The sequence below is a fragment of the Plodia interpunctella genome, chromosome 15 (assembly GCF_027563975.2).
Source record: "Plodia interpunctella isolate USDA-ARS_2022_Savannah chromosome 15, ilPloInte3.2, whole genome shotgun sequence".
NCBI classification, from domain to species: Eukaryota; Metazoa; Arthropoda; class Insecta; order Lepidoptera; family Pyralidae; genus Plodia; species Plodia interpunctella.
The window spans coordinates 8,644,565-8,659,872 of NC_071308.1; the positions used below are offsets into that span (position 1 = coordinate 8,644,565).

General features: G+C 34.7%; 1 protein-coding gene across 7 annotated transcripts in view; it reads right to left on the reverse strand.

Annotated features, from left to right (window-relative positions):
- LOC128675729 (uncharacterized protein) overlaps positions 1–15,308 on the reverse strand; it is a 53,363-nt gene that overhangs the window by 17,484 nt on the left and 20,571 nt on the right. For 2 of the 7 annotated variants that reach the window (XM_053755320.2, XM_053755311.2), the window contains exon 1: positions 4,639–4,779. The exons of 2 other annotated variants lie outside the window; for them this stretch is intronic. The gene's annotated coding sequence lies outside the window, so the exon portion shown is untranslated. Of the gene's footprint in view, positions 1–4,638; positions 4,785–15,308 lie in introns of those variants that run through there. 3 more of the 7 variants (XM_053755316.2, XM_053755314.2, XM_053755312.2) reach the window with 3 other exon arrangements.

The following is a 15,308-nucleotide window of genomic DNA, read 5'->3' on the forward strand; positions in this document are numbered from 1 at the left end:
AGAACAGGAAGCATACGACTGAGGAGAATAGCGTGCATTGTTAGGGCCCTACATTCAGCTGCCTGAAGACAATGGGTGGATGAAGTAGGCAGAGGATTAACTTACTGTACCGACCCCACACAGTTTCGGGAAAAAGCAAAGAAGACCCAGAGAAGTTCATTGAAAGAAAGAAATTAATAAGACTAGTTGACGACTGTAGAGAATGGCGTGAAGGAACCCTATGTCCAAATCATGAACAGCTAATGTAAGCTGAAAATTATGATGTTGATTCACCCAAAAATATTGAACCAAAAGAGTAGCAGAGAGAAAATAGCAAACTTTAATTTGTTGCTACTCGTGCTCAATACTTTATTGTAAAATTATAACAATACACGAGAGGTCGAGGTCGGTCTGAATAGGGAGGTATGTGAGGCGATGGAGGAGACCTCTGCTCAGTAGTGGAATAATATGAGGATGATAATTAAAAAAACAATTACTCACACAATAAAGATTAGAAAAGGGTAATTTACAAAGCTTTGGGAAAGTATATATTAAAAACAAATGAATTGTGAATACTGTGAATTTCTTTAACAATGCAATGCGTTCCTTTCGTTCATTAGTAAACGAAAAAACTGAATCAGGCAAGCTAACCATAACCTTGTTCTACAAGATCTCAAGGAGTTTGCTGATTAATGAAAAGTACCATTGCGTGGAATTTTTCATACATGACTAACTGGGTTTTTATTATTTTGTAACGCCATTATCAACATCAAGGAAATAAATCAGATTACAAAGAAAAATATGACTGCCAATGCAAATCCAGCCATATTTTTAAAAGAAATAAAGATTTTTAAAATGTTTATATTAATTATGATTGTAAATCTTGATCTTTGCATGTTTAACCTATATTTAAAGGGAATGACGCGATATTAAATTACATTATTTCAGTATTAAATTCCATGTACGGCGATAATTACTCATTATTATATAATTTTCTTGGATAATTCTATGTACCAGATGTTCCAGTAACCTTATAAAAAGCCACTGGGTTGACCAATTTAAAAAAAATAAAAGAGAGGCGAAAATATATAGTGCCTTATATTTAATTCTACCTACTGTACAATGTGAAAAGAAATTAAAAAATATATGTATGAAAGATCATGAATGAGAGGCACAGTACAAAGAAGGGTGATGTACACGGAGATATTCTCGGCAGTGGACTGAAAGTCTGAAATGAAGATGATGATGCACTTTTAGAAGAAGAACAGCCAACCACTAATAAGGCACGGAAGAAAAATAGGAGAATAGCGACTGCAGCCGAAGTATCCGTCTCGTGTCTGAGCTAAAGGGAAGATGGACTAGAACAATGAACTGAACTTGCTAATTGGTTAGAAGAAGGACATTATATTTAAGCAATACTAGAATGTTCTTTATACTTAAGCTAATAAGAGACATGGGAAATTATTACAAGAAATACAAGTACACCTACATGTTAACAATTGTTCGCCATAATAGCCGTCGTATTTCCATAAGCCAGATAATTTTCAAGTGAGCGGAGGTGAAATCAAAACAATCACAATAATTTCTCTTATAAACATTTATCTCGTTGAAACAGTCTAAATGGATACATTCGAGGGATTTCTTACGCAATGCTTGATGTAAACAACTCCGATCGAGTTTCGTAACCAAGCTTTGCCACCTACAGCACATTAAGAAGTCTTACTTAGTGACGTTACGTATTCTTTTAGAATAATCCTGTTCTTTATCACGTAACTACCAGATTGGAAAATAGATTATATTGCCAATCACAGTAGACAGAGAGAAAAAAAAACTTTGTTACCTTATATATCTTTTATGTATATACGGATTGTGATGCGTTTGCTAATAAAGTTTAGTTTCAAGACTAGATCATAGTATCGGAACATTTATGGCATTCGAGTGAATTATAAAATTAATTGAATTTTAAGGGAGCAATTTATGATGTGAGAAATGTAACCCATTCAATAATTGAGGCCACATCGACTTAACTATACTGCGAGAATTTATATAATTAACTGAATTATGTATAAATGTGAGCGCATTATTGGTACATGAAGGCAATGTCAAAACTTCACCGCTGCAAATCAGACCCCTATCAAATCAAATGGACGTTTAGGTTTGCAAAGACACTTTAAAGACATCGTCGTAATATATTAAAATAAGTCGTAATTCTTCCACCCGAATAAATTCGACATTTTATCAAATGCTGTACGATAAAAAATTCTAAAATCTAAGCAATTCAGTTACAATTTAATTGCCAGCTTGCGATCGCGTGCCGGCAAACGCTTGATGAGTAACAACAGAATTCTATCACGTGTGTTTATGTGGTTCGCAATAACGAACACGTACAGCGATAACGCATGAATTAATAGATAGTCTATACAGTACTGACATGAACATGGAAACGAAATCATGTTCATGTGTGGGACACATTCAATCAATCATGAATGTGTCCCATAAGGAGATTAAATCGACGACAGAAAGACGAGACAAATAGAAATGGAAAACAGACAAATAACAAAACTCGTTAATACTGATGATCATTTGTTAGCGATTAAGGAGCTGACTGGCAAGAAGAAAGAGTAGCATAATACCAAAATTTCGATCGCAACGCAATCGTAGTATTCCAATCGTATTTTAAATTAATAAAAATACACAGTTTTATCAAGACGAGCCACTATTTTGGAGCAAATGGAGCAAATATGACCATGAAAGTTCATAGACCCTCGACCCTGAAACATTTCATGTTGCTGCTTGTTGTATACGAAATCGTATATAATTATTATCAATCAATAAATAGTAATTATTTTAACTTGATGAAGCATTCAGCAAAAAAGAAGGTCAAATGTTGACAGTAATTTCTCTGTAGGGTCAGCAAGTGTCGGCTTGACGCTTCTGTAAATATTGCAAAATACAATAAAGGACCAACAACCGAGTATGGTATGGTTTGGGTTATTTAAGTGAATCTTGACCTTAAACCACCGGATACAAAGGTAGACTTGTGCAAACCTTTGTTGCTGAATCAAGATAATAAAGCAAACATAAGGTTGTTTATGAATCAGTATTTGTTAATTATTTAAACTCTATGGTCAGAGTAGAATACCTGTGAATGTGGTCATGATGACGTAAATCCTGTCCCTTTGACGGAGTGTTATGTATGTAAACTTGCTCTTTGGAGCTGGTGACTTCTAAGTAAATTATTGACGTCAATCACATAGATATGCCTTGCATAGTAAAATAATTAAATCTATGTAATATTGTACGTGTACCTGTTTTGTATAAAATTAATATCGATGTTAATTGTTACTTAATTCACACATTGCAAATCCATACTTCCATACTAATATGATAAATGCGAAAGTCTGTCGGTCTGTCTATCTGTCTATTCTGCATAACCGCTGGGCTGATTTTGTTTAAATTTGGTATGCATGTAGTGAAAGAACCACGTTAAAACATACGTAATTTTTATTTTCAAAAATAAACCCTCAAATGACGGCAATAGGGGGGTGAAAGTTTGCACGAAAATCGTGTTTGTTTAAAGGCTAGTTCGAAATAAAATACTTTACAAGAAAATTACATTTACAATTCACATCACAACAAAGGCATTATGGTTGAGAAACAAAATAATCGCTGGCACACCATAATTTGGACGCAACGAAGTTAGTGTAACGTGAAATGAGAGAGCATTCATAGAATCATCTCGAAAAGGGAAAAAATTGAGACCAAAAAAATATACATGGGCATGAGAAAATTGTTCGTTTAAATTAAACTGTCAGCTGGCCCATCCCGGAGGACAATGCAATGGTAGAATAAATATAGACGTAAAATAAATATTCTTAACTATAAATATAAAATAAATAGTCAAATATTGAAGCGGGTAACGGAAATAAGTTAAAATAGTCTTGGTATTTTAACTGTCATTTAGAAAGCACAATGGCCATGTAGTATTTAAACCAATATACCCCATTTGCCTCCCTAGTAATTAAATCTAATAGCCTAATATAAACATGATACCTGTTTGCTCAGTTCTTTGTGTAAAATTTTTGTTTAGTTTGTGCCATGTTACTCAACCTTTTTGTCATATAAATATAGATATTTACTGCACTGTAGGTCTATAAATTGTGTATAATATAGTTATAGGATATTTAGTCACTATAGGTATGACTGTTTGTAGTGTTCTTTATCTCGATAAAGATAAATAAAAATAAATTTAGATGATCTGAAGGAATGAATAACAATTAAAAAAGGAAAAACGCAACCTCGTTAAGCAAATGAAGTTTACTTAGAAGAAATTCGTTTTTATGAATGAAAATCCAGACTGTTGGAAGATATCTCATTAGTGAAAAGCCTCGCGGGCTCGTTTCTAAGGCAAGATAATTATTATCAGGGTCAGCGATTCTCCATTGCTGATTGGCTTAACGGAATGACGCGATTACCGTTGCGAAAAGCGAATACCAATAGCTGACCTGATAATAAAACTATATCTTCACGCACTTCCAATTTAAAGAATCAAAAAGTAAACCATCTATTGGATAATTGAATCGACAAAAACAAAACACAATCACGAAATTGAAAACATTTCCGTGCAGAAACTTTCTCTAATTGTGACACGGTACATACTGTGTGCAATCACAACAATAAGGGAGGTTCACACTGTTCCAGGTTGCACAAGAGCCGAATTTTTCCGAAGAGTTCCGGAGTTGACCGAAGGTGCTGGCGACGCGCGAGCCGACCGATCATGGTCGTGTCGACTGCAACACTGCACACAGGTCGTCGGTCTTTCACCGTTACACAACTATTACGTAAACCGCCTTTCCAATGCTGCTGCAACGGCCCATGTACCAACTGTCCGATCGCTTTTATATAATCTGGAGCTATGATCGTGTTTTGTTTTTTTTCCAGATATATTGTCTGTCTTATTCACAAAAATTTATTCTCTTTCTGGCGCACTTGAGTGAAAATTTATATTTTACATGCTTTTTTTTTCATTCTCAAGAGTAGACCTGATTGATGTTTTAATTTAAACATTACAATTATTTAAATACAAAACATGAACAAACCATCACGTATACAATCTAAAATTGAAAATATTTAGAATAAAAATATTTCAGAATAAAACGTACTAATAAAAATATTTCAGAATAAGACGAACTAATACAATTAAAAACAATCATATTGTTGTCTACACAAAATCCGTCTATTGATCTCTGCAATTAAATAGGTAGCGAAATCAAAACGAAGCCCTCGCTGGCTGTCTAGTATAGTTCCAACAGCGAACTCAAGAATAACGGGAACACCATATACCTTGATAATAAAGATTTTTGAGACGTAACCTAATCTCAACTCATAAAACTTAACAACAAACCATCACTTCGCATCAGACCACAAACAACAGGATAATCCAGACAAGGCTGCAAACACCGCTGAACAAATATCCGCAAACTGCTTACACGACTCTACTATCATTGTACGAATTGTTTAGCGTTTAGCAAATAAGGAAAACGCAGTTATGTTAGGTGGGTGTGACTTTGGAAAAGTGGGTACCTACTGGGTACATTTAATAAAAATGTAGTTATATACATTAATTTGTGTGATAACAACCGAGAACATGTCAAGATGAATGAGATCTCTTAAAATTTCATCTTGAAACCTTAGGAACTTTACAAAGTGGAACTACGAGTTGCAATAAAAACTTCGTTGCACATCTCTAAGCCACTCGTTTCACTTTAATCGCGATGATCAGCTTTATAGCTCAATTTAATTTCTAGTCTAGATATTACATCACTCAGACCATTAGAGGCAAGTTAAATTGCTTTCCTAACCTGTGTCATCAAGATATTATATTATTCCCGAGGAGTTAGGGTGTTGACCTATTTTTCGAAGATTACGTTATTGTTACTAGAATTCTCAATGGCGCAGTGATTAGCGCGCTCGGCCTGTAATAGTAGCGTAAACACTCAGACCCTCTCACAATAGTCGGTCATTTGATGGGTGACCAAAATTATCTTGAGCTCCTCCGTGTTTCGGAAGGCACGTACCTAAAGCCGTTGGTCCCGGTTGTATTTGCAGTCGTTGAAAACCGCTAATCCGCAATGAGCCCCCGTGGTAGGTCATGGCCCAAACTCCTTATCGATCCGGTAAGAAAGGTCAATGCCCCAGCAGTAGGGACGTTTAAATAACTGTTGATGATAATGACGAACCAGAGTTATTAATTCTCAAATCGGAATAAATACATTCGTTCTTCAAAATTACAAGATATTATTATTACAAGACAAGACAAACGATAAGATCATACATACACTTATACAAATTTCAGAACAAATTGAGATAGACTAACACCAGATCTAACTCTTGAAGTCTTTGTAAAATTTATTGCTAGAGCAAATATGAACTAGTGACCCAAATCTAACCGTGAAACAATTAAAGCGAATAGGTGAAGAAAAAAACGTAAGTTTTTTAAATTATAACATGTTGGAATAGATTTAATTATTCCTAGTAAAAATTTATGGGTATATTCCTAGTAATATTATGGGGGACACTTTTCACTCAGATGCCAAAATTTTACTATCTATTGAGTGAGGGTGTAAATGACGTCACAAGAATAAATTTATTTTTAATAATTCCAATCAATAGTTCCACACCAATAGTAGTGTGTAAATAAATAATAGCAAAATGTGTGCTTTCGCTTTAGGTCTAGTTATAACTATACCTAAAGCACACATTTTCCTTCGGTAAATTAATCTGTAACAAATTGATTGGGCGCCTACAATACAATGCATCGCAAATAAGGCGTTAACGTATTGCTAATAAAAAACATCAGGCGCAAATAATTCTAAGGTCAATTAGTAAAGTGCAAAGAATTTGTTACACTTTTCTATTAATGGATCGAAATAGTTTCAAATACTTTTTGCTCAGTGCCAATGATATGGCTTTAAATTGTTAATTTTTCCGTGAAATTGCTGCTGTGGAAATCATTACTTTCGAAGGAAAAGAAGGAAAGTTATAAAGGAGGTCGGACCAGACAGGAGTGAGAAATCTCCATGAACACATGCAACTAGGTTAAGCTAATGAAACCGGGCTTGTGCAAGATATAAATGAAGATGCTGATAAGATCTGTGGATAGTTACTAATATTAGCGGTGCCTTGGCAATAACCCACATATTTGTTTACGTGTATGTAATGACTTTAGACGTAGATGTATTGCAAGAGCAATACCAAAAAATAGACGGAATAATTAGAAATGATAGGTAATCTAATGAAGACAAAATGCAAGCAAACTAGACATTTTGGTAACTGCATCTTCAGTTTAAGAGTTTTCTAGACTGGAATAATACAACTTCTTAATACAATTGAACTTTGAAAATGGCGCAAAGATGGTCTGGCTAAGTGCGATTGTGATTTCTCCCCATAATCGATGGCTCATCTGCCCGCCTGTTCCGAGTGCCCAAACACATGTACTACACGGGCCATCGAATTAGGTCGGTTCTGGCAAAAAAATATTTACTACCTATCCAATAGAAATTGTAGTATGTCCATTGTCACGCAAAGAAGAATTTAAATTTTGTTTTTTCGATTTTGGACTAGATCTAGGAGACACTGACTGGACTTTTTAGGGGACTAAGCCTTGTCTGCCACAAGAAAAAATCTGACGATAATAATGAGTAATATCGATGACTAACCGTTTAAAAAAACGTTAAGCAGTTATTTACGGTGCAAATGACATGAAAGTTAAGCTAAATACCGTTGATTTGTAATGTCAGGGTGGCTGGCCCCGTTTCAGACTAACAGTATATTAAGTTACAAAAAACCTTTTCAATGAGTTTTCCGAGTTGAAGAACCACCACGTCCACCATTTTGTTTGACATTATTAATATGTAAAAAACTCAAAAGTAGAATAAATCGGATCACACAACGGATCTTGATGCAGTTTTCACTGTTATTTAGGCAATTTATTCCCGAAGGCTTATAAATGCATAAATGACCCCGAGCGATAATTTCGAGCGGTAATTACGATAAAATATAATTTAATGATCGAATAAAAAATTGTTGACGATATTTTATTATCACACATCAATGGCCAGAGCCCAGACATGTTCAATGTGTCCATGCGCACCTCACCCACTAGCCGCGATCCTATTTCCGCGACACACTTTCGATAGCTATACGATCGCGATACGATTGCGTAACGATCTCGAAACGATCACGAAATTAAATTATTGGGCCGCGAGCAACACATGGCTCGATTGGTAATATCAAGTACTAGTTTCCTAATTAATTCTTTAGTATCATTTCAAGATAGAAGCTAAATTAATGTTGGTCAACCTATAAAATGTTGTCGAAAATTATTACCAGACAAATGTGTAACAATGCAGTTTTCGAAATGTAAGTAAGTATACGTAAGTAATTGAGTAAGTCCTTATTTGATACAAAAATGCAGCAAGATATCTTATAATTATAACACTATGTGCAATACTTAATTAAATGCGCACTGGAGGATCGCTTCCGCAGGATTATTAGGGATAAAAAATCCGATGAATGATACCCTCACACCAATCAACATTGTGGATTGTGTGAGGGCATCATAGATTGTCTTCGCCCGTCTTCTAAGATTCCTGTAAAGGAACATCGTACTCTAGTTAACGATTGATCAGCCTGTGAAATGGATAAGGAATTGGAAAACTACTCAGATTAAAATTGCTCAGAACATCGTTGTAGTATATTCTCGTAATGACCACTCAGTCATGAGGAATATGACTACAAGAAGATGTACGATAATTAATTGTTATAGTATGTAACACAATATAAGAATTAATCCATTACATTTCTTTAGCTTCATCTACCCAATAACGGTAAAACTTACGGACCTTGCTTGAAAACTTTCTGAACGATACATAGAGATTTTAAAGCGACAATTAAAGACAGGAATGTGCATACATATGTCGTCGGTATTATTGAATACTTTATTGACACATCGTACAATAGATCATACACGACATGAGTAACGAGTATGTTTTGTATGGAATTTTTCCGCAATGCACTTGGCCATTTTTCACACGGCTAATCTATTTTTACAAGCTTTTATTTAGTTTCACCTACCACGTCTATCTGTCGTTCTGTCTGTAATCAAATCTTGTAAGTTAAATCGCAGATAAACATGATCTGATAGTGCACACAGGATCGGCTTTCTCAACCAGTAACTCCTCAATGGTTTATTGCACGGACATCATATTTATGTCACGCGTTGAATTCAACATGACCTCTGCGACTACAATAAAAATAATTATATTTAGTATATATATAATTATAGAGAGATAAATAATTATAAGTTGTTTTAGAAAAATGTGTATACATTACACATTTTTCTAAACAAACTTATATACTTCTTGCTCACTGGAAAATGTTTTTTTACATATAGCTATCATATTTTTGATTACCTTTGAATCTACATTTCAAAGAGAGCCCCAACTTCCTAGGAGTATTCTTGACATGATTTTCGTTTTATGAAAAGTAATAGGCACTGACGGACTGTTGTCATAAGCCAGTTTCATCTAATCGTGGTATTACATAATACTGCTAAAATTCAATGCTCATATAAATAAATTTTTAGCAGTCTTAGAATACACGATAAAAGATAACTGAAATTCACGCATGCGAACCATGGGCAAAAGCTAATAAACATAAAATTATCTCCAAACTTTAACAGACACGGAAAAAACGACATGTAACATAGCACTATCTAAAATGGATATTAATACTAATTAATACCGAGTTAATATTAGTCATAATACATATTTTAGCATTATCCAATTACACAAGTCTCGAACTTACTTTGGGGCTAGCTCCATCTGTGTGATTTGTACTAATATATTTATTTATTTATTATTATTATTTTACTCGTAAAAAAGAATAATGGGAGTTTCCTGTCGATAAATTGTCAATAAATGTAAGTATCTATGGTAAATCATTTTAAAAATCATCATGTTTCAAATATTGCGTGACTTTTTATTTTTACAAAATAACACTTTGCTGACAAAAAGCGAGGTCTACCACAAACAAAATACAAAACTAATGAGCAAACCTAATAAACAGACGGAATTTATGTAAACTGCTGATTTTAAATGTGAGAGCTTTGTATAAAAAGCAAAGAAAGCCAGCAATGTACTACGATTCGGCACGATCTTGACCGATAGTGTGATCTAACGTAAAATATCGTTGTTATTGGCGGATATCGTCGTCGGGTCCTGGTACCAGGGACACAATCACGGCAAAGAGTTGCGCAAACACTTTCGCCCGATTTCTCCTGTTGCTCGGTGACAAACAGCTCATTGGGTCTCAGTGGAAATTGGCGCTTATGAAGGATTAATGAATTCCTATCAAGATTTCTCTACATTTAATCTAGTACTTCTACTATCTAATCTTTTCTAGTATACAACATCCAATTAGAGAGATAAAATAATAACTCGGGACTCGGTCGCGCGTGAGTTGCATACCTAAATGCTTTCTCCTGATTTCTTTGGTGACAAATCGGCCAAATTGTGTTTAGGCGGTTTGATTAATTTTTTTCTTGAAATCTTTATAATAAAGAGCAGTGTTCATATATGTGAGCCTTTGAATGATAAAGAAGTGAAAAAGTATATCAAATAAAACATCTATTTAGTTATACGAGCACTTGTCCCACCTTGTCATGTTTCATTTAATGTAATCAGGAAACGTTAGAATCATACAGATTAGATAACTATATATAACGTGCTTATCTACCAATTTTATTTATTTTTGTCACAGATATAAAAAATCTGTCAACCAATATTACTAATCAAGCGTTTCAGAACACAAATTAGATATGATCTCTTGAACGGCTAAAAATAAATCGGCATACTTTCTATGCGTGACCGGAAAATCATGACCGAAATCAATATGCTGCGTGAAATGTAGCAGACGGGCCGGCCATTACATCGAGACCCCCTGATGATTCACCGAATGAAGCAACTAAGAGATGCCACGACCGAATGAATAAAGGTCTAACGACCAAAGCACAGTGGTCGCCCACGGCTAAACGCTCTGCCTATTGTAAAACGATTTCTCTAAGAGTTATTCGCAGAGAAAGTGCTAATGGCTATGAAACAATACTGATTGTGCTTGATGTTTATCACTGACTGACTCATGCTGGATGCACGTAGGCTAGTTTTATATCTAAACCATTCAGCAAACCACACTGCTAGAAGACTGGTCAAATTCTATATTCAATTTAGGATGATATGACGATATACATCGTTTATTGACGTCAAAAATGTACTGAAACTAATGTCTTAATTTAGTAATTTTTTACTACTGGTTTGGTTTGGTAATTTATGTTTACCCTCTATTATGACAATCCCTTGAAAAATTTACTTTAAGAAATCCCTTCTCAGGTAATAAATGAACTCAGAATAGATGCCATTTCCCTTTCTAGAATCGATAAGTTGTATAAGAAAAATCAAAATGTAGCTCTGTTTAAGACCAGGATCTTCGTTGGTCGATTGACATTTGCATGACATTTTCCTAGACACGATTGCCGAGGAGCTCAAGGTCGCCAATGTAATATATCTGAGATTAACAGCACAAGAAATATATTAATTCCAAAACTTTTATAAGAAGTGCCGTTTGGGCATTAGAGAATAATTTTATTAACGTCCTAGTGGAAAAAAATCACATGAAAATCGGTGCAGTAATTTTTGAGTTTATCGCGAACAGACAGACGCAGGAGGAACGTTAATTTAATATTAACCTTATCTCTCGGACTTTCTCATGTCTTCTTCCTCTAGTTCCCTACCATCATAAAATAGAGCCAATTTAGGTATCGCAGACGACACATAAAATTGGTAGAAAAATATAATGTATAATACAATATGCCAAAACAATTTATTTCGCAGGATGTATGTTTAATTGGACGTATGACTAAATGTGAAACAATAAAAATTATGGCTATTCCAAGGAAACAGTGTTTTTGTGAGTCATCCATCATTTCTTTCCGTTTCCTGTTTGAAAAGCAGTCACGTGCATCGCGATTGACACACATACGTACGATACACTTTAAAATTAAATGTTTTCATAAATTAAAATTTTTAAATATATTTTAGGGAAAATATGTTTTCATTTATTGAATGGCAAATATAATATTGAAACGAGGTACATTGTAAAAGTTGATTTTGGGAATAACAAACTCTGAACTAAAAATAATCTAAAATATTACACTTAACGAGAGGTGTACAATAAGCTTTTTTTCATAGAAACAAAAGAATAGACTAGAAGATAATGAGTTTATTAAGTCCACGTTACCACAGATAACAATATAGGGTCAATGTCGAGTCCCACGACCACGCAGCAACGGATGTGTTATATATGCCGTGGTAAATATTTGACACAGCCAACTAGAGTGTGACGTAGGTACTTTAAAATTAAATAAACACAGAGTGCAAAAAATAATTACGCAATAGCACAGACTGCTCAGCTGTTTTTGTAATTTTTTTTTATTGATTGTAGAACGCAAACAGCTGCGTTCCATTCCACTCAATAATAATACAAAATATTATCATAATGACAACGTTTACTAACTATATTCAATCATATATTTTTCATTTGGAAACCGTTTCCTTTAGACCAGTGATAAACCGATATTTCACCATTTTTCAAACTTTGAGCAAAGACATAAAGATCAAAATCGGTTGTTTATTTTTAAGGCTTGATCGTACATAATTTGCAGCTTTTCTAAAAATACAAGCTTAGCCTTTCACGGTTTTCAACGCTCCATAAATCTAAATGAAGGGAAATCGATACATCGTATAATTATCTATTCAAACTCCAGGGCGCTCGGGCTGAATCGATTGTCCTTGAACATTGATAGGAACAGCGATCCAGCGAACAAAAAAATTGAAATTGCTTTACGGAAGCTCGAAGAAAAATCCGTTGTTTTCCCTAGAGACTCCAAGTTACAGCTGATGCGGTCACTGATCCCCATTTGGTGGGCGGTATGCCTGTTTACCTGCTTAGTAGTATAAAAAACTACTACAAAGCCATGTGCTCCATTTGGGTGGTGGCTCCATATGTAATTATCCCGTGCTTTACCGAGGAAATAAAGATCCCAGATTAAGTACGGACTCTAGAAAATATTCCATCATGGACTAAACTATCTTCAATCAGCAAAAGCATTACAAAATTAATACCTTTGCCTTAGATTTTTCTATAATCCCAGCCATTTAGCCGCAATGACACATACAAAAGATCACAAGATAGTAAACATTTGATAAACTATCGTGCGTACTGGTGCGTAGTACTATGTCGCGAAAATAATTAAGCCCTATATTAAATTTGTAACTGTTAACGCGAATCTTTTGTAGGGTAAGCGTCACGCAAAGCACTTCCACATGGTGCCTATCAAGTTACATATAACATTTTTTTAACGCCCACAGTGTGCTGTCAACATAGTGGACGGATTATTTGATTGAGTGATTAATTACGAAATGTGGTATAATAAAAATTGACACTTTGAAAATTCTATTCTTTTTTCCTCGAAGTCCCTCAATTTCGTCCCTGAACATAGGAACAGAAAATTAAGTGGGCAGAAAATTGGGACAACTAGTTAGCTCTAGCTGTCCCTAATATGAGTAATATGATATTATGCGAATGCACGAACCTTACGTAGTTTGTATAAAAGCTTTTATTAACTGCAAGGAACAAACAAGCCATTGAACTGGAATGCGTAATAACGAGGTTTTGTAAAATACGACACCGGATGTCAGCAGCGTAAGGTCAAATGCTTTGTTGTCATTGGCCAACGATTTGTCAGTCACGTAACACCGGTGAGTTATCAAATTCAAATGACAGTGTTGACAGTTGTCTGGACCCGATTTTCCACTAGCGCAATCTACTGAAGAAACAATTCAGAAGAGCCTCATTAAATAAAATGTCTTCTCGTTACACTAACACATAATGAGGTTATAGACAATCCAAACTGACCTTCAGCAAATGAACTTAACCGCAGTGGGCTGTGTCAAGAACACAAAGGGTGGTTGAACTAGACCAGCGGGCCGTGTCGGATTACTTGCAAATTTAGCACAGAGTAAATAACCTCTATGTGGTGATTATGAAATTAATTTAGTTTATTCTAATTAATGTAGGTATACATAGGTAAACGCACATAATTAATTAGTCATTAATCAATATACATTAATGACATCTATGGTCAAAGTTAAAGTATTTATTCAGAAATTTCACATCTATATATCCTAATATTATAAACGCGAAAGTAAGTTTGTTTGTTACCTCTGCACGCTCTATCTACTTAACCAATCTTCTTGAAATTTTGCATACATGTAGTTTGAAGTATTGAGAAGAACCTTTCATCCCGGAAAATTAAAGCGGGCGAAGCCACGGGCAAAAGCTAGTTTAAATAAATAAATAAATATATTAGGACAAATCACACAGATTGAGCTAGCCCCAAAGTAAGTTCGAGACTTGTGTTATGGGATATTAACTAACGATACTATATTTTATAACAAATACATTATATAGATAAACATCCAAGACCCGGGCCAATCAGAAAAAGATCATTTTCCATCATGACCCGACCAGGGATCGAACCCGGGACCTCTCGGTTCAGTGGCAAGAACCTTGCCACTGCACCACCGAGGTCGTCATAGGTTTGTTATAAAATCGTGTCGTTGAATTAGTTCCACACGTCCCATAACACTCAATCTGTGTGATTTGTCCTCACTATTTGATTTAGTCATCAGGTCCGTAATTTCTATGAGTTTTGTTATATCAACGCAAGGAAGCAAAGTATGTCTATTTTGACAAACTCTACGAATTCTTCGGTGATAGCGCATATCTAACATATTTGGCATGAAAACGTACGGTTTTCCAGAAAAGCGATTCGTGTGACGCTCCTTTATTTATTCAAAATTCAAGTGTGTTAATGTTTAATTACTCGACTCGTAAATTACCTACTCACAATGCACTTAAATGTAAATGTGGCATCATTCAGAATTTGCAGAACAATAAAATAAGAAATTAAATTATTAGTTCTGCTGCACGCAGATTGTAAAAACAGCAAAATTCTTTAACTAGTTTATATCAAAATCATTATCTATTCCAATTATTTTTCTTGATGAACTTGATATATTTTATTTAATAAATTGACTTCGTATGTGTTTATGTGGCCTAGAATAGATATAATCTTCTAAGTGCGTCGCTAAAATTCGATAACCGAACCAGCCCAATTTATTTTTATACCAAGAGCAATATCGTCGTAATCT